Source organism: Gymnogyps californianus, chromosome 7, assembly GCF_018139145.2.
Source record: "Gymnogyps californianus isolate 813 chromosome 7, ASM1813914v2, whole genome shotgun sequence".
NCBI classification, from domain to species: domain Eukaryota; kingdom Metazoa; phylum Chordata; class Aves; order Accipitriformes; family Cathartidae; genus Gymnogyps; species Gymnogyps californianus.
Window position 1 is genome coordinate 28,456,993 of NC_059477.1, and position 19,890 is coordinate 28,476,882.

The window sequence follows — 19,890 nt, forward strand, 5'->3', positions numbered from 1 at the left end:
ACAGATTTTACAGAGTCTCTCCTTTGTCAAGCCTGTGCCACCACTTACTGACAAAAAGGGGCCAAATTTTTAGCCGGGTACTCAATAGAGCCTTGCTCCAGACCTGGTTGAAGGTCTTCCTCTGAACCTGGGAATACCCAAGTCTAGTACCCCATGCTCCTGAAAATACTCTGGTGGATTAGTCTGCTGCAAGCCATGCAGGTAGAGGAAAGCCAGAATTTTCTGCCAGTGCAAAGCAGGAAAAAGCCCCCCAAAATTCTTGTTCCAAATGTTAGCTTAATTTTGATTTTACTTTTGTTTTTGTATTGTCAAACAAAGAAAGGACATTTTCCAGCCAGCACCGTGATTACTTTGTGAGTTTTCTCTCCTAGTGTTTTTTGTTCAGGTACTCAGTCTTCAGCTGTATTATGAAAACTCAGTTTCATAAGCAAAAAATAGGGAAGGATGAACCTGCTACTAAGAAGATAGGAGGACCCCAGGGATTTAGCTTCAGGCACAATGAAACATAGATACTGGGAAAGCTGTGAAATGTACCCAATTAACTGGTGTGTAAGAAATCCTGTTCTCTTGCCTTTTAAAGGAGAAGCAGTTGCATCTGTGGCAAGAGATCTATTTCCTCTTAATGCAGGTGTGGCTTTTAAATTCTCCTCCCATGATTCATATCCCTTCACCTAGGCTTTTGGGTAATGTTGGGAGAAGACTTTGTGTATCCTATGAGCTAAAAAAAAGAAAAAGCTTCTTCATTCTTCTAAATATCACTTACAGAAAAAGCTAAATAGATGGTTATCCCAGCTATTTTAGCTTTATGCTTGCCTAGCTGTCCCAAGGAGGAAGAAATAGAGAGTATTTGAGTGAAATAACAACGGGAAGGAGTTTTGTTCCATGCAAGGTAATGGTATAGAGATTTGGAAAAGTTAGGGCTGAAGTATTGGGTAGAAAGGTAAAGAAGCTCAATAGTAAGGGAGAAGGTGGTAAATAGACATTTGGAGGTGGTAGTTGATGTAAAAATGGCTTGTTACATGGTAAAATTTCATACTTTAAAAAAATCTTTAAATCCTTCTATGAAACATTATCAAGAAGGCTTGAAGCTTAAGGAAAAAGAATAGTTCCTAGAAGCACTAAAAATCATTTTTAGGAACTGTAAGAGTAGAAAATAAATTGTATCTTTTCAAAGAGAATAATTCTGGAATGCTATCCTGAGAGCAAAGAGACTTTAAAATGAAATCTACATTCATAGACTTCTAGCTATTATCCTGTAAATGTAAAGATGGGTCTCAACTGAGCTCCTATTGCATCTTTAACTCCCCAAAGCTTTTGTGCCTTGTTAATTACCTTGGCATCTTTGTATGCATTTGGAATGCAGCACTTAATGAGCAGATCATATGAGCAGCTGCCTTTTATTTAAGTCATGTGGTTGTCGATCAGATCTTAATTATGTTCCTGTGTGAAAGAACAAACTACAAACAATGTTATGCTTAACTAGCTTCTATGGGTGAAGAAAAAGGGTGGAGGGGGAGGAATTCTGCAACCTTTTTTTAATGGAATTTGAGGTGATGTTGCTAACTCTCTTTGTTACTGTTTTCAGAACGTGTGCATGTTTTCCTAAGGCCCAAGATCCTGGAGTCAGGTGAGAATATACACTTTTTCATTTCTAAGTATACAATGTAGATCTTGCTAGGCTTGAATTGGCAGGTGCAGTTCCTGTTTGCTGTGAAAGATCTGTCTTCTTTTTATTACATTTCCTAAGTGAAAGTTCAATCTTAATTGGTTTATAGGAGTTTGATAAAATACATAGGAGTGCTTTGGATATAAGCAGCACATGTTGGATGGTTATAATCAGGCTGTTTATCAGCAACAGTTTAGACTGTACTAGCTGCTGAAATACATACTAATTGTTCAGCACACTGTGTTAATCAATGACTTAGGAAAAAGTGTGATTGTTCTAATGGTTATTTGTTTTTTAATAAATGAAGATGTGTGATTTTTCAGTAACTTTTAAAAGTTGACATTTAGAGATAAAAACTGTGAGAGGATTGGATCAACAAAGGAGAGAAAAATGGATGAGTGAAAACCAGTTGGCAGATGATTATTCCCCACCTCCAGGGAATCTGTGATCTATATGAAAGTCTTTGACTCTCAAATACAGAATAACAATTAAATTTAACTAAATAAAACCAAACTAACTAAAAATGATTGAAATACTTTCCCTCACAAACCCCAATGTTCCTCAGGCATTTTGTAGTTGTCAGTCAAGCCAAGTGACAGACAACGTGGCTTTAACCGAGGATATAACTCTCAGTGCTGTATCGCTGCAGATAGACTTTTTTCACCTCTTCTATTTTAGTTTTGTGCTGTCGGTTGAGATGTTAAGTTTTTAGGACAAAAGTTCCCTATGGTAGCTACCAGCAGCACCCACATACAGGGAATATACTGAGGCTGGAATGTGAAGGTGCAGTGGGTCCTGTGGCAACTTGTCTTTCTAGTTTAGAAAGATGTTTCCTCCCCCCACTCACAAAGGTACCTTTCCTTATTCTCTGCATTTCTGGGAGGCAGATCGCAGCTGTTCTCGTTAAACTGGGAGACCTTTGCCAAATTTCATCAGCTGAGGATCTGGCTGCTTTTCTATCAGTGTCTTTGTCCAGAGAAGACACCTTTATGCTCTCTCTGTGAGGTGGGAGGTATTGCTGGAACCAACTCTCAGTGGTGCAATGTCAAGTTCTCAAAATGTCAGATTTATTTGTGCATGTGATGGTGTAATTTGGCTTCCTGCTGTGCAAATAAGAGGATTAATTTCCATAATATAGAAATTAACAGTGCAGTTGATATTTCTCCACCTCTCAGCACAAATCAGCAGCTGTGGGTGACAGCAGCCACTTTAGCCTCCTTTTTGTCCTCCTTCCAAATAGTCATTAATGAAGACACTTACCCCAATTAAATAATACTGGATGCCAAACTGGTGTCATCTCTTCCTGCTCCATTTCCCTCCTTGTTTGTCTGGCTTTGAGGCTTCAAGTGTTTCCTACAAGTCATGGCTCTGACTGCCCTTCCCTGAGCAAAAAGCAGGGAGAGGTCAGGGTTGCTCCACCCCAGGCTGTGAATCCTGTGTGTGATACAGACACAGGACAGTGAACCCACAGAGCTGAAGCAGAGGTACATGGTCCCCTCTGCAAACTCTGCTGTGGAGATGATATTTCCTTTCTGAGGCACAAGGCAAACAACTCGGGTCAGTCACATTTTAAGCCACTTGGAAAAAGTATTGCAAAGCCCATCTGTTAGAGCCCTTGCAATTCTTCTGGTGAATTTACAGGTGATTCAACAATATGATGGACTTAGCTGAAGACATAACAAACACATTGAGCCCTCATATGCTGTGAGGTAAAATCATCTTGTTATCATGCACCAGGTCCTAGAATCACAGCTGGAAACTCTTGAGCCAGTCCACTGATGGGTCTTTTATGAAAGCCTGAAATCTTGGCTGTAAGCTGTTGGATATGGAGAGTTTTGTACCTAGGGTTGGGCAAAGAATATATAGTTCAGTTTGGAACTTCAAACACAGCAGGAGGGCTGTGGAAAGAAGGGAGACTTGCTCTTTCTCACTTCTGTTCCTTCAGGCAGATCTGCTGTGGAATTTCACTCAACTGAGAAACTCTGAAGGCTTCTGCTGAAGTTAATTGTAGTGACTGGCACATGTGTGTTTACTCACATAACGCAAACTACAGGATCAGGGCCGTGTTTTTTAAACTGGCAAAGGTACCTAAATGGATCACAGAAGCTTGTATGTGACAATAATTCTTCAAGGATATGAATAATCAATAATATGTTTTTAGAACATAAGGGTGCATTAGTGTGTTAATCTCAATGCACTGTGATGAATTTGGGTTTCTCCACTGAACTAGAGATATTTTTTCTCAGAATTTTATCTCTTAATTGTTCCATAAAGCATCATAGACTCTACATTATGTCTGTCTATAAATAATCAAACCCAAAAGAGGGGTGAGAATTAAAATGCTAATATAAGTTAGTGTCACCTATCCTGATAGTGAAGCCACCTAGGATTTAATCCTGTTTGATGAAATAATAACTGAATGCACCAGATTAAAGAAAATGCCCTTGTGATTCTGATTTCTTCATTGGCTAAGCATATCTGTGATAATGTATAAATAAAAAGGACAGTGCAATTTCAAGGTCAACTATGATATAGAATAACACAGTTATGGGCAAGCTCTTGTGTTGATCTGTCAGACTGTTTTTTTTTTCTTTTCCAAGTAAGAATTAAACGAGGTGTTATAAACTTGGTAGAAGGAAGACATTGGCTCTTAGGGAGGACAAAGATCCCAGCCCCTTCTGACTTCATAACTCAGTGGAGGCAGGAACGTGGACCCTCATGCTTTTGCAGGTGCTCTCTTACTCCAAATTGTGACTCCCAGCTTCCATCTGTCCTCTGCAATGTTAAAAATCTGCACAAGTGCAGCTGTATGCAGTTGTCCCATAAGCTCCTCTCTCCTGTAATAAAAAAAAAAAATAATGTGGTTTTGTTCAAAATCTGAGGGAAATGTGTTCTCACGGTATGCATAGTTCACTAGTGGAACTCACTGCTTCAGTGACACTACTTAATGCCAAGTAAGTAAAACAACAGGTGGTTGCTTTTTAAAATAGGATTGAAAAATCTATATAGTGTAATAAATACCCTGTAGTAGGTGATATGTTTCTAGACTTTCTATACTTTTGTGAGTAGAAAGATATTTACCAGTAGGAGTTGAGGCATTAAGCTATCCTTTAACAGTATTTTCAAAGACTTCTTGCAACTTATTGTAAAGCCTCCAGTGCTGGTCACTGTGAAAAGCTACAGGACTATGTTGACCATGGGTCAGACTCAGGTGGGAGACGGCAGTTCCTCTGAAATTACAGCCATTTGCAGAGCTATTAGGGACTAATTGCCAACAATATCAGGTTCAATACAGTTTCTAGTGCTGATGAGTGACATCACCCACTTGGGACTGGGAGTTCCTTGTTTCCTCCTGCTGGGCTCACTGAAGTGTGGGAGCGAAGAAGGGCAGGACAAGGACAAGTGTAAAAGTGATGATACTATGTGCTCCATCTGTGTAGGTTTTTTACCTCTAACAATATAATATGTTGCTATCCCCATCCTGGAATACCAAGTTCTTCAGTACACATTGCCACTGAATGCTTTCCATGGGCCATCATACCTGATATTACTGAAAGACATTGTGAGTTTTGTTCTTCTAGCTGACTTTTAAAAATAAGCAGACATTTGGAATAATTTGGTAACTACAGAAAATGTCAAATTTTCTTGCTTGATAGAATGACATTGCATGCAATTTCTATCTATTTATGAACTCATTCTGGACTTGTTGCAAGGAATAAAAACAAATGTGCTTACATCTGCCTTAATACATGTGTAAGATATTTCTACAGTAATGTCTCTAGGATCTACAGCCTTGAAAAGTGTCACTATGCTCAGGACTGCTATTACTGAATTCTTTACCATATGGTGATTTTTGATGGATAGAATTTGTGGAATGATTCAGAAATACTTTTGTGAATGAAAGGGACACATTCACTGTTATCAAGTGGGGTCATTATTCATTGGACAGTATCTGGGCAACTGCCAGTTTCTTGGTGAAAATATCTTCACTTTGAGAAGTGCTCCAAACAGTCATGCTGAAGTTGTGATATCTGTTAATAATGATTTTTTTAATCTATTTTTTTGAAATGCATGGATCATCTGCAGAAGAACTATCTTAAATCAACAAATACCTGTGTGATCTAAACTATCAGATCAGTCTTCATGTGCCATTGCTAGAGAGAAGGAAGCACGGTCAGTCCATCCTAAGATATGTCTCTGACATGAATCGGTCTCTAGAGGCTCCTATCTCTTTTCATTGATTGTGAACCATTAAACTGCTACACTTTCTCTAGACAGCTAAACTTAACTGAGACAAATCCACCAGTGAAGGAGCAGAAGCACTAACAAGTGGCTTTGGCAGGGGGAAAAAATGAGCATTGCTATTCACAAGTAAAGTGAATTGGTTACAAGGAACTCATTGCAGGAAAATAGTACATCAGACTAAGGTGGGCTGCACTTCTGAATGAGGAATTACTGAACCCAGAATGCCCTGAACCTCAAAGTCAGTTCATAAACAATTTACTGAGTAACTATAGGTGTGTATAGCCACAGCTGTGCCCATTCAGAGTGCTGCAGAGTGATTACTGTGTGCGTTGTCACTCTGTGTTAGTGTCTGATCATGACTTTGTGCAGTAACAGGGAAATGCTGCATGTAACTTGGAAACAGTATAACCACTTTGGCGAATGAGCCAGGGCAGTGCTGCTGTATAAATATTAATGATTCAGTGTCTCTGCACAGCTCTGTGTTACAAAGTGCTCTTCTGTCTACTCCTCTGACTTCTGGGTGATTTGGCATGAAGCATGCTCTGGCTTTTCCTTTCTGATCCAAGCATGGTGTTGAGGAAAAGAAATAATTTTCTGAAAGAAATGTTTCAATTAGCTTTATTTTCCTTTGGCTTCTTCACAGCAGTGTAGATGTGGTTCTAAGAGGTACACATCTGCTGCACTTCCATCCGCTTCAGAGGCAGTAGTGACTTGTGGCACCATTAACAACACTGGAGAAAAACCAGGATGCTCATCCAATCCAGACACTTGTGCTTTGCATCTCCTATAGATATATTTAAAAAACCAAAAAGGTAAAAAAAAGTGCTTTAGTTACTTCAATTAAGCTAGCTGTTCAGCTTTTTGACTAGATTTTGCTCATGTTCTAACATTTTGATGTAGATACAATACAAGGTGAGGGTCTCTTCTACACCTGTTTGTGTTAATACGCCCAGAGAGTCCTTGCCACAAAAAATATACAGTTCAGGTAAATACAGCAATGGCTTTACCATCTGAGGAACAGGACTGGCACCTGCAACATGAGGAGATTACATGAACTTGCTTAGTGTTTCAATAAGAAACTTAACCAGCCCTTGCCCACCACCTCCACCTTCCCCAACAAATACACTACATGAGAAATATTTCTGGGGATCCTCCTGCAAATCAGATGAGTTTTTGTTTGGTTGTTGGGTTTTTTGTTTTTTTTTCTTTTTTTTTTTTTTCTTCTTAAAAGAGGGATTTTCCTACAGAACTTCATCACCTTGTGATTCAGCTCAGCTACCTGTACAGATTCAATCAACCACCTTGAGTGACAAAGAGAACAGAAACCTGAATTTGCTGAAGTAGAACATCTCTTCCTCCTCCTTATGTATCTTTTTCTTCCTCCCCATATATCCAGCTTTACACTTCCCTAGCCGGTTAGTGTTCAGGCTCCCTGTATTTATGCTAAGCCCCTGCTTGTACCTGTATAACATTCAGATACCCCAGAGTATCCTTCTGCTGCTCTGTCATAAATAAGCAGTGACCTGGCATAGCTCTTATTTTAAGACTGTTTTGCAAAGTTTTGCTCTGTTTTCCAGAGGGCAGGGTGGACTTTCAAACTGACTGTTACATGACTTGTCCCTGTACTTGACACAATATGAAAAAACAGCCCTCTGAGGCAGCAGACCTTATTCCAGGGTGAGGTCTTTTACTTCACGAAGGTAAATCTAGAGCAACACAACTGGATTTTTCCACTCAGCCACGGAGTTAAGCAGAAGCTCCTTCTGTAACTTTATCAATTTAATGACAAACACACTCATCAGAAGTCCTGCCCCTTTCTTTCCAAATGCACAATTCTGTAATATTTACACTAAACAAAGTCATCTTTAGCAGTCAGTAGGAATAGATCTCTTCCTTTTAAAAGGGGTGGCCCTGGTAGGTACACTGACCTTATACCCCACAAAGCCAGCATAGAAAAGGTGAGTGAGACTCCAGTTAGCAGGCAAAACCAGATGATGTTTAGCTTGCATCTCAGCAGGGATAGAGTATATATCCAGTGATCTTTCACTGTGATGATTTACATCTTCAGTTCTATGCCAGTGCTCTCTGAAGTATGATCTAATTAGTAAAGGGTGTTTGAGATTCTTTTTTCCAATGTCAGACGATTTTCCTACTCAAAAAAGCCTTCTACTGAAGTTTTCTGAAAATCAATAAGAGTTTTGATAACACTTTAAGATTCCTTTTTTTATTCCCTATTAAAAAAAGGGAAAAAAACCACTGTCTGAACTGAAGGAAATATTTTGAAAACCTTATTTTAATTCAAGTGGTTTTTACCTTTACTGTATTTATTTTATGACATGCTTATAGCTGAGATTTTTCATATGTTATATCAAGGCTTGTTATAATTGCTGATAAGAGTATGACAGTCTTGCTTACCAATAGGCTGAGAAATCTCACTAGCAGAACCTGTAGGAAATGAAATCTCAAATACATGTATGTCAACGTGCACACGCAAACAATTTTTGGCTGGTTCTGTTTAAAGCTAGAAACTTTGACAATATACTGTAGAGAATTAGATCTGTCTTTTTCAAATTGTCTGCCTTGAGAGGATCTGTGCAGGTTTTAGAAAACTTTTACATTAAGGATATGGTACGAGAGGCAAGAAAACCTAGCTCAGTACCTCTAGTTTTAGTCTGAAAGGCATGAGAAATGTTATTGTTACAGCTATAGGATAACAATACACTCCCTTTCAATCCACAATAGTCTGTAGTTCTAGTATCAGAAATCAATTTCCTCTGGAGAACCAGCTTGGACAGTCTTTGGAATCGACACTTTAAAGGTGGGGGGGTTTGGTTTATTTGCTTCTTGGCTTTGCATTTTGAATGTCAGCTGCACTTTTATTCTCCATTTCTGGAAAATGAAGAAAGAGTTATGAAGAGGGTGGTGATGCCTTTTATATTCTGCCTATGAATATTACAATTTAAATTTAGAAGTTATTTTAATAAATGTTCAACAATCTCCTGTGGGATGTACATAGTTCCTACTATTGTATCAAAGTCTTGATATATATTCTGAGGGCAGGATGGGTACTACTTTCCAATTTATACATGTTTTAAGTCTGAAATGTGATCTACATCTCAAGCTGAAGAAAGGCTAACAAAGTGTAGTGCTTATTATATGCAGAACTATGATGCGTTATAGATTAGGTCTTTGCTTTGTATAACATCTATGCTCCCCTGTTTCTCATAAGAGACAGCTTTAAGCCTGACAATATCATGTTGCGAATCACCAGGTGGAGTTATTGCACACATTTTAGAGATTATTTTTCTGACTACATAAGCACTGTTAAAGACATAGTTACATTAGTTTTCATTTTGTGAAATAATTTCTGAATATAGGGTGTATCATAAGTCATGAGGGATGCTACTTTCCATTCTTAAACTCCCTATCTAGAGTCTTTTCTGTTGGTCCCTGGGAAGTAAGCAGTTATATCTGATCCTACTGTCTTATGACAACAGTCTAAATGTTGTTTGCAATCTTCTCTGTTTTAGGATTGTGTATACAGTGTAAGTAAACACATTGCACAATATATAAACCTGAACTGTGCATCAGACAAGTTCGTAAAGGTGAGGAAATATGCAGGTAGAGGATGAGATGTATTACTGATGGGTAAGTTTGAGTCATTCCTGTCGACTGTGGAAGAGGAGTCAAAATCAACAGGGATCACGGGAAGAGGGAAGCTGCCTGGTTGGAAGATGCTGCAGAAGGAGAGGTGAAGAGTATCGTGCAGGGTCCTTGAAGACAAAGGAGAATAAGGGTGGGTGGAAGTGGGGGATGAAGGCAAATGCTGTAGGGAATATCTGGAGGAGAGTGTAGAAGGGGATAAGGGAATAGAAGAAAAGGCATGGGAAGGATGGATGATGTAATGCAGATGAGAAACACACTGAGGGCCTTGGGGTATAGGGCAGAGAGGCAGTAACAAAATAAATTTGCAGGGAGAGTTCCGACCTGGTTCGGGCTCACTCTGGTTGCCAGCGGCAGCAGCGCAGGATGGGTGAGAATATGACAGGTGTCTGTCACCATCAGGCTCCCTGCTGGGGGGACACAGGAGCTGTATCTGTCCCAGTCTAACGAAGGCGTATTGATTAATTGGGAATCTGCATGCACAGTTATAGCTATTCTGTCTGAATGTGAGTAAGATGATGTGAATGTCTAATTTAAATGTTAAAATATGCTTTAGATTGTAATCACATATGTTTCTTTTGCTCTTCGGAGTTAATCCACTGAGGTCTCTGACTCATAGACAGAGTGATCTTTCAAAGTCAGGTTGATATTTGAACAGCACTTAGTATCTGCCCCCAAAAATCTAGACTAAATATCCATTAAATGAAGGAACTCAGCATCACACTCTAAACTGGGGTAACATCTACAAATACTTTAGTAATTTAAGAATTAAGGAATAATTAACAGGAATTAACTGATTGTTTACTGTGGCTTTGTGGGGGAATTATGATGTCTGTCCACCTTGCGAATAAAAGCATAACAAATTAACAAACAAGTCAAATCAAGGAAAAGTTCAACCTGTAAGTAACTTTCACTGAAGCGCTTAGCATTGGATATGCGCTCTCTGTCATTTCAAATCGCTATGGAGGATAGGCTGCTTAGGGATTAATATAGATTTGCTGAGAGAAACCGCTATAAGATATGCAAGAGGTCAGTCTTGAGGATCACATCGATCTTATCTTTCAGTTTATAAACCAATTAAATGCCCTATGGGACAAACAAATGCACCATTTCTAGAAAAGAAAACCTCTCTGGAAATGGTGGTTCAAGCACAAGTACTATTCTGTATTAAGATACTGAACTCTATGGCAAACTGAATCAAAGTCCTGCATACAGACTTCTCAGACATACATGGAAGTGCGTATCCTGTGCAACGTGCAATTGTTTAGTCCACAGAAAGTTGACTTTTACATGGTGAGCAGCAGAGGCAGAAACCAAATAGTGGGTCAACTACCCCAGATATTTACACTGTCACTTGATAATAGGCAGGCAATTTGGGAAATGCTGCCTCTAATATTTGTGTGTGCTTTGCTCTACACCAGACAGAATGCCCCATATCTCACTGAAATAGAATAAGAAAAACTCATTTTCCCTATAGCATATTCAGTTAGAGACATCCTGGATGCTCCCATTTTTGAAAAACACTCTCATTACTGAACTTTAAACTGCAGGACCTAAGAGAGGGAAGTAATTCCATATGGCACTCTTATAGCACTGGGTTAATGGACACAAAAAAGAGGAGAAAGTGCCCTAAGAAACACTTGAGGACTTGATTCCCACCCCCCCTTTTTAACTCTGAGGCAGAATACATTCTGTTTGTGCACTTTTCTCTCCTTCTCTTTGTGCTTTTCTCAGATGACATTTTATTGTCCTCCTGTTGCTAAACTGATATTGCAAGAGATTTCTTTCTCCAGCTTCACAATAGGTAATATTGTCACTAGCTTCTGTCACTTACCTTTCTAGGAGTTAAGGTTACCAAAATGAAGATTAAGGGCAGAGGGAGAAGGGGGGAACAGGGCAGAGGAAACAGCTGCCCTGTTGGAAGTGGAAAAAATGACAACTCTCTGTCTACGAGGATTCTTCGTGAATCCAAGGAAGGTGCTAATCAAATAAGTGATTATCGTCCCTTTTGCAACATGAGTATCTGTACATAATTAGGTGTGCAAGCTGGCAAATCTCTTCTAAGAAGACATGCCGTGGGGTCTGAATCATCACTAATGATCTTTCACATTATTGGTATGAATGCAAGGAATGTTAATATCCCTGTCTGTTTACCTTCCAATAGATGTACATTTTCTAACAGCAACTTGTCATAGAAGAATGTGGAAAAGAGAAGAAATATCTGTTACTTCCACTGAAGGTGTGCTAGTTTAGGCTGGGAGAGAGTGAATTTTCTTCATAGTAGCTAGTATGGGGCTATGTTTTGGATTTGTGCTGGAAACAGTGTTGATAATACAGGGATGTTTTCGTTACTGCTGAGCAGTGCTGACACAGAGGCAAGGCCTTTTCTGCTTCTCACCCCACCCCACCAGCAAGTAGGCTGGGGGTGCACAAGAAGTTGGGAGGGGACACAGCTGGGACAGCTGACCCCAACTGACCAAAGGGATATTCCATACCATATGATGTCATGTTCAGCATATAAAGCTGGGGGAAGAAGAAGGAAGGGGGGGACACTCGGAGTGATGGCGTTTGTCGTCTTGAGTAACCGTTATGTGTGATGGAGCCCTGCTTTCCTGGAGATGGCTGAACACCTGCCTGCTGATGGGAAGTGGTGAATGAATTCCTTGTTTTGCTTTGCTTGCGTGCGCGGCTTTTGCTTTACCTATTAAACTGCCTTTATCTCAACCCACGAGTTTTCTCACTTTTACTTTTCAGATTCTCTCCCCCATCCCACCATGGGGGGGGAGCGAGTGAGTAGCTGTGTGGTGCTTGGTTGCCGGCTGGGGTTAAACCATGACGGGAAGCTTCACTGTACTGATATAATTTCGATAGGAAATTCTTTGATTCCTCACTGGGATGTAGAAATGCAATAGAATGTCCTTGGTCTCCCTGCATTTTATTACAGGTTTTTGTTATAATTATTTTTCACTTATAAGTGAGAAAAAGTTTGCACTATAACCACCAGATTAGTTAATCTACATGCCTATATTCTGGTTTCAGAAATTCCCTGGATATGAGAGGTGCTTTGCTAAACAGAAGAGAGGGACATATGACATATTTGCACTTCTTGAACACTCTCCATACAAATCTTTCCAAAGATTTCATATTTTAAAAAATTGGTTGTCTTTATTGGCATTAGTTATCTGTATTGTATCCAGTGAGGTCATTTATTTGTCCTTTGGTGTTGCCATTGTTTGCTAGTTGTTATGTGCCCATTCCATGCGGTGTCCATAGGGGTGGATATAGTTAGGTACTGTCAGACTAGATCAGACCCAAGATCTCTAGCATCCATATTCTGGATCCAACAGTGATGGCATAATAATTTTCAGAAGGTATAAGAATTACCATCATGAATATTTCTCATATGTGCCTATTAAAAATCCCACTCGGACCCCAGGTAGATAAAGACTGGCTTTAGCCTAGGTATTTCAGATTTTCTCTCTCTCCTAAGATGTTTTTCTTTTCACCATTAATAATTTGAAGTCTTACAAACTTTTATCTCTATGAATGTGCAGTCACTCTAGGAATCTTTCCGACCTCCTTTGCCCACTGATATCCTGTGGCAGTGAGGTTTACAGTCTTGTGGAAATTTTTAACTGCATCTCAAGCACCATGATCATACCTATCCTCATATTATCGGAAAAGGAGAACAGAATTCCAAATCTAAGTTTGAGATGACTGATTATTCTTTCATGTTTTTTTATTACACCTTGTCTTATCTGTCTCTTTCTAGAATAAACTTCCCCAGCACTTAAAATCTCTGTTGATGTAAGGGTGCTTCCCAGACTGCTGTTTTCTTTCCTTTTCAAATCCTTTCTAATGCTGCAGTGTCACTTGGGAATGGAGCAAACAGAACAGTGCAGATGTAATAGATGAGGCGATACAATTTATTTATTCAATCATTCCTTATTCTGCATCGCATCCAACATACCACCTAATAGGCTAAAGAAGACTTGCCTAAAAGATGAGGTCAAAGTAATGAAATACAATAAAAGAAACAGCATTCACAGAGTTTCAGTTTGTAAAAGGATCACATAAGGGGATTATCTGCAGTAAGAAAAGTTAGAGTAAGATGACATAAGCAGCTGCTTCTGGATGTGTACTCCTAGGAGGTATGTGAAATATCATCAGCAGGTCTGTTCTTGTGGGCTTTTCTACTTTTGAAGGATGGCAAATTAGGCAGATTTGGATTCCTGATTTGGGATTATGATTTCGACTGATACGGGGCATGCCTAACAATTGCCTCTAATCTCTGAATAGTTTGGGGCTCTGCAGTTGCTTCCAAAGCTTGAAAGGTTCTGTTTATCTGCTATACCAGATTGTGTGTACCATGTAAGAATGAGTAATTGTGGGAGATTTGGTACAATGAGCACAACCAATGATTTGTGAGGTCAGAATGATCTCAGAAAAGTGTCACCAGTTGGCACAAACCTCACTATGAATTACAGTGTCATACCTGACCCATTTCATCTGAACTCAGGCATCAAACCTTAGGCCAACTGAATGTTGCTATTTTGTTTTACTGGGAGCAAGATGAGGTAAGCTGCTTACCTCCACAACCTCTCGAAACCCTGTGTTTTCAGCTAAGCTCAAATTTCATATTTAGTATTATGAGAAATACAGTTTGTTGTGAGGCACTGCTTTCTACCTGGGACCCAATGGCTAGTTCTAGGGGTCTGTGAATGGTAACAAACCAAGCTAAACCTGTTGCCAGTAAGGTTAAATTAGCAATGTGATAGTCTGCACAGATGTTGTAAATTAAAAACTGCTGAAAACCACTTCAGTCTAGTCATCAACTTCTGGCAAGCTCCGCACCTGGCTTTTGTGATGTGAAAATAATCTTCACGCAGAAACTACTTCTGGTTACCCCGAATGGTTTGAAGAGGTTTTCTTTTGTTGTCTTGTTATAATTGCAGAGTGAAGCAACCTTGGGAAACTGTAGGGGGAAAATTAAAATATAATGAAATGCCTTTATTTCTGTGCTGTGCTCTCATGTCTTAAATAGGTAAGTAGTCTCTGCTGGAAGAATGGGGGGGAAAAAATCAGTAGATCATTAAACTCAAGGCCACAATGAGTAGTCAGTGAATTTGGGCTGCCATTTTATATGCATTAGCATGTTAACAGGGAACAAGGAATTTCAGCCTGGAATCTTGAATTGTGTAGAAGGGAGTCTGCCCACTTTTCAGAGGTTGGATAGGATAGCACAAAAGGCAATAACGATGGAAACTATTTTAGGCTTCCCCACATTAGGAGGAAAAAATTTTCATCCTTCTGAGGAGGAAAGGTTGGCACCTTAACAAAATGTTAGTGACCCCAAATTGCCATAATCTTAGAGTAAAAATTACATACGGAAAGTGAGCAGTTTGTGACATTCAGAAGTCGGTATATCAGTGAAGTTTAAGAGCAATAAGATAGTTTTTTGGAATCAGAATACAATAAGATGAAATAGATTCATTCTGCTCTCTTCTGTTAAGAAGGAAAAGCATGCATCTGGTTCCTGAAAGCCCAAATATGAGGAAGTGTTGACATTCCATATTGTCGTGGTTTAACCCCAGCCGGCAGCTAAGCACCACGCAGCCGCTTGCTCACTCCCCCCCACCCCTGGGATGGGGGAGAGAATCAGGAAAAAAACCTCGTGAGTTGAGATAAAGATAGCTTAATAGGACAGAAAGGAATGAAAAAACAATGATAATGATAATAATAATATGACAATAGTAATACTAAAAGAATTAAACTATACAAAGCAAGTGGTGCACGATGCAATTGCTCACCACTCGTTGACCGATGCCCAGTTAGTTCCCGAGCAACGATCCACCCCTCCCAGCCAGCTCCCCCAGTTTATATACTGGGCATGATGTCATATGGTATGGAATAGCTCTTTGGCCAGTTTGGGTCAGCTGTCCTGGCAGTGTCCCCTCCCAGCTTCTTGTGCCCCCTCCAGCCTTCTTGCTGGCTGGGCACGAGAAGCTGAAAAATCCTTGACTTAGTATAAACACTACTTAGCAACAACTAAAAACATCAGTGTGTTATCAACATTCTTTTCCTACTAAATCCAAAACACAGCACTATACCAGCTACTAGGAAGAAAATTAACTCTGTCCTAGCTGAAACCAGGACACACATGTACAGTGGAATGGGAAGAAGAGCAGTTATAGGAGGGCTCTGTAGAGTGTAGAGGTCCTCTACGGCCCTTTCTGTAATCTATGTCTTCTCTTCTTCACTTGCCCTGCAAAAAGTACAGAAGACTGACTCCTTTTACAATGCAAGCTGAGTCATCTTGGACCAGCAAATGGAAATCAGCAGCTAAGAAACAGTGTGACATGGTGTGGGGAACCTGTTGTGATCTTAAAAAAATCTCTTCTGAGAGGAGCGGCAGCTCAGAACAGTAAACCATGCCCTTGGCATGGAAGGAAGGTATTGCCCAGAATGACAGTGACATTCAGTGGCCTCTGCCACAGCCTACACTGTTTATGTGGCACTTGTCAATATAAGCAATGCAGACTTAGTGCCGAGAAGCCTGTGGCTCCTATCTTGTTGTGGTGGGTTGACCCTGGCTAGATGCCAGGTGCCCACCAAAGCTGCTCTATCACTCCCCCTCCTCAACTGGACAGGGGAGAGAAAATAAAATGAAAGGCTTGTGGGTTGAGATAAGGACAGGGAGATCACTCACCAATTACCGTCATGGGCAACACAGACTCGACTTGGGGAAAAAAATTAGTTTAATTTATTGCTAGTCAAATTAGAGCAGGATAATGAGAAATAAAACCAAATCTTGAAACACCTTCCCCCCACCCCTCCCTTCTTCCCAGGCTTAACTTTACTCCTGATTCTCTCTACCTCCTCCCCCCCCCCCGAGTGGTGCAGGGGGACGGGGAATGGGGGTTTGGGTCAGTTCATCACACGTTGTTTCTGCCGCTCCTTCCTCCTCAGGGGGAGGACTCCTCACACTCTTCCCCTGCTCCAGCGTGGGGTCCCTTCCACGGGAGACAGTCCTCCACAAACTTCTTCAATGTGAGTCCTTCCGACAGGCTGCAGTTCTTCACGAACTGCTCCAGGGTGGGTCCCTTCCACGGGGTGCAGTCCTTCAGGAACAGACTGCTCCAGCGTGGGTCCCCCATGGGGTCACAAGTCCTGCCAGCAAACCTGCTCCAGCATGGGTTACTCTCTCCACGGGTCCGCAGGTCCTGCCAGGAGCCTGCTCCAGCGCGGGCTTCCCACAGGGTCACAGCCTCCTTTGGGCATCCACCTGCTCTGGTGTGGGGTCCTCCATGGGATGCAGGTGGATATCTGCTCCACCGTGGACCTCCATGGGCTGCAGGGGGACAGCCTGCCTCACCATGGTCTTCCCCACGGGCTGCAGGGGAATCTCTGCTCCAGCACCTGGAGCACCTCCTCCCCCTCCTTCTTCACTGACCTTGGGGTCTGCGGAGTTGTTGCTCTCACATATTCGCACTCCTCTCTCTCACTGCAACTGCTACTCCCCTGTAACTTCTTTTCCCTTTCTTAAATATGTTATCCCAGAGGGGCTACCACTGTTGCTGATTGGCTCAGCCTTGGCCAGCAGTGGGTCCGTCTTCGAATCTACTGGTATTAACTTTATCGGATATAGGGGAATCTTCTAGCAGCTTCTCACAGAAGCCACCCCTGTAGCCCCCCTGCTACTAAAACCGTGCTACGCAAACCCAATACACTTGCAAACAATAATGTAGTTTTTCATGCTTGAGTTGTCCATTAGTTCAATGGATTGTATTTTTACCTAAGAATCTGCAGGGTCTGGCCTATGAACTGTGAATTCTGATTTAGGATGTCTTGTGCATCAACTTACCTGACCTGATAGACCTCGGCCTGGTGTTAGCTAGCTGCCCCTCTGGACAGGGAAAATGATACATCGTTCATTTGAACTCTGTTCTTACAACGTGGATGCATCTGATTCACATCCCTTAGCTCTGTAAACTCAGTCCTGAATGACTGAAATTGATGATAGTGGGGGGAAAATACACGAGCAGAAACAATAATGGCAATGAAAATGTGCTCAAGAGTAAGCTTAAATGGCCACCTTCTAAATTAATGTTTTGTCACTAAATAAACAACAAATGCCAAACCGGCTGGACCCATTTAACAACACCCCTCCCCAGTTAGAATCACTGAGGCATATGGTTGATAGACAGCCAAGCTAATTGCCTCTGGTTCTGTTCATGTTCAGATTCTGGCAAGTCCCATTCATGTAGTGCTTGCCTGAAGCTATTTAGCCCTGGGCCAAATTGCCCTGGACCCATCTGATCAATCTGCAGATCTTTGGACTTTGTAGTAGACTCAAGGTTCATGGGATTGGGGATGTCTGTGTGACACTCCATTGCACAATGTAGATGGATATCTGCTCCATGGTCCAGCACTTTTACCCTCCCTTATCCAGTTTCTATCTTGAGCAAGCTTGCTGGTGAAACCGATGGGGCTCTGGGAACAGCTATTTGTGGATGCAGTGGCAATGGCCCCAGCGTGCAAACTGTACCGCAAATACATTAGAAAGTGTGTGGCCTCCAAAAGCCACTGTCCGAAACCCTGATGGGGAGTGAGTAAATGCTGCCTGCAGATTTATTCCATTATTTACTAGGCGAAGACAAAGCTGTCAACAATGATATCGCCTTCCCAATTAAGCTCACTATTACAGTCCATAAATCACAGCATGCCTTCCCTGTGGGGAAAGAAAACCTGTACAATTTCTGAAAATGCTCATAAACACAGTGTGTAGGAAATAGCTATTTTTTTTAACCAAGCATGTTCCATCATATTGCCTTAATATCGAATCATGAGTAAGGCTATTAAAGAGACCAGGCAATTGTGTTACACTTTAATGCCAGGTGAAGGTCTGCTAAAGTGTTTTTTCTCTCACAGGAGACTGCTGATCATTTTGATTAGTATTGTCTTCTAGCCCTTTCTCACCAAATCATAGAGAACAGGACTACAGGGATTTCTATTCCCTGTCCCAATGCAGGATCAACTCTACCTATGTCTGTCTTCGTAAAAACATCCAGTGACAGAGCGGCAAACACCTTTCCCAGGGAAATGATTCCAGTGCTTTGCTACTTTAATTCAGGAAGTTTCTATTTCTGACCAGCTTGATTCCTCCATGCTACAATATCAGCTTATTGCTTCTTATTTTGCACTCTTTCACTTGCACTTAGACTTCAAATTCATCATAGGAGATTGGGGTTGGTTGATTTTTTGTTTTGCTTTGGCTTTTTTTTTTTCCCCTAAAAGATGCTGTAAGAAAATTACATGAGTACTGTGGGACTGCTAGTCTTTTACACATCGGTACAAAACAGGATGGGACTACAGAGGGTGCTCATAAGATGACAGGTCACATATCCTATGAGAAAAAAGTCCCAAATTCTCTAAGAAGGTTTCCCTACTCTGAAAATGTGAATAAAAGTCATAACAAAATGTGAGATACTACTGTGGCAAAGCTCATTAGTATGTTGGCTGCGGGGAGTGATATGGCTCTTCCTGTGCCCTAAGTGACTGTATGAAATATCCCAGTCTTTGGGTAAGGAGGGTAATAACCCTGGGAAATATGCAGCATGAAGATTCATAAACTGCTGCCTTTAAGGAATTTTGTTAATAAATCTCTCCTTTTAAACATGGAGAAAACCCAAGCCTAAGTAAGAGCTACTGAACAGAACTCAGATTTAGCGGGAAAGGTGGAAGTTAGTTACAGCTCTCTGAGTCTTTCCCATCCAGGCTGTGGGTATCTGTGGGTGAATGTGCTAGGTGGGATGAAGTGCATACCTCTCACCCACGAAGGAACATAAACCACTATCGTGGGTTAGTGATGGTTTCCTATAGCTATGATGGTCAATGTATATCATATTAACTTGGCCTAGTCACCTGATTTCATGGGCTTGACCTGCCCTTTTTTGCAAACTAAGTATCTGGGGTTTTGTTTGTTTGTCTGTTTGTTTGTTTTGGGCTTATTGTTTCTTTTTTTGCTTGAAAGGCCAAAAAGTTGCTAATCAATAAGCAGTTCAGCATATTCATGGTGTGCCTACCTGGCTGCCCAGCTGTCTGGAAAGAATCGTAGTTCCTGTGTCTCGCGGTCCGTTGAACAATACGACTGAGTATGTCATGTCATGTATTAATAAAGTGCAGTGTACTTTCCATGGGACTGATGGAATAGAGGCTGAAACGTGTGTGTATGTACTGTCGTGTTTTATCTGTTATGCATATTCTATGACCCTATAGAAAAAAATTGTAAAAATTATTCCAAGTAGCTGATGATG

General features: G+C 40.9%; 1 long non-coding RNA gene across 4 annotated transcripts in view; it reads left to right on the top strand.

Moving 5' to 3' along the window:
* Positions 1-706: 706 nt before the first annotated feature.
* Positions 707-19,890, top strand: part of LOC127018281 (uncharacterized) — a 130,550-nt gene continuing 111,366 nt past the window's right edge. For all 4 annotated transcript variants that reach the window (XR_007766734.1, XR_007766736.1, XR_007766735.1 and 1 more), the window contains exons 1-2: positions 707-889; positions 1,586-1,627. This is a non-coding gene — a long non-coding RNA (uncharacterized LOC127018281). The remainder of the gene's footprint in view (positions 890-1,585; positions 1,628-19,890) is intronic.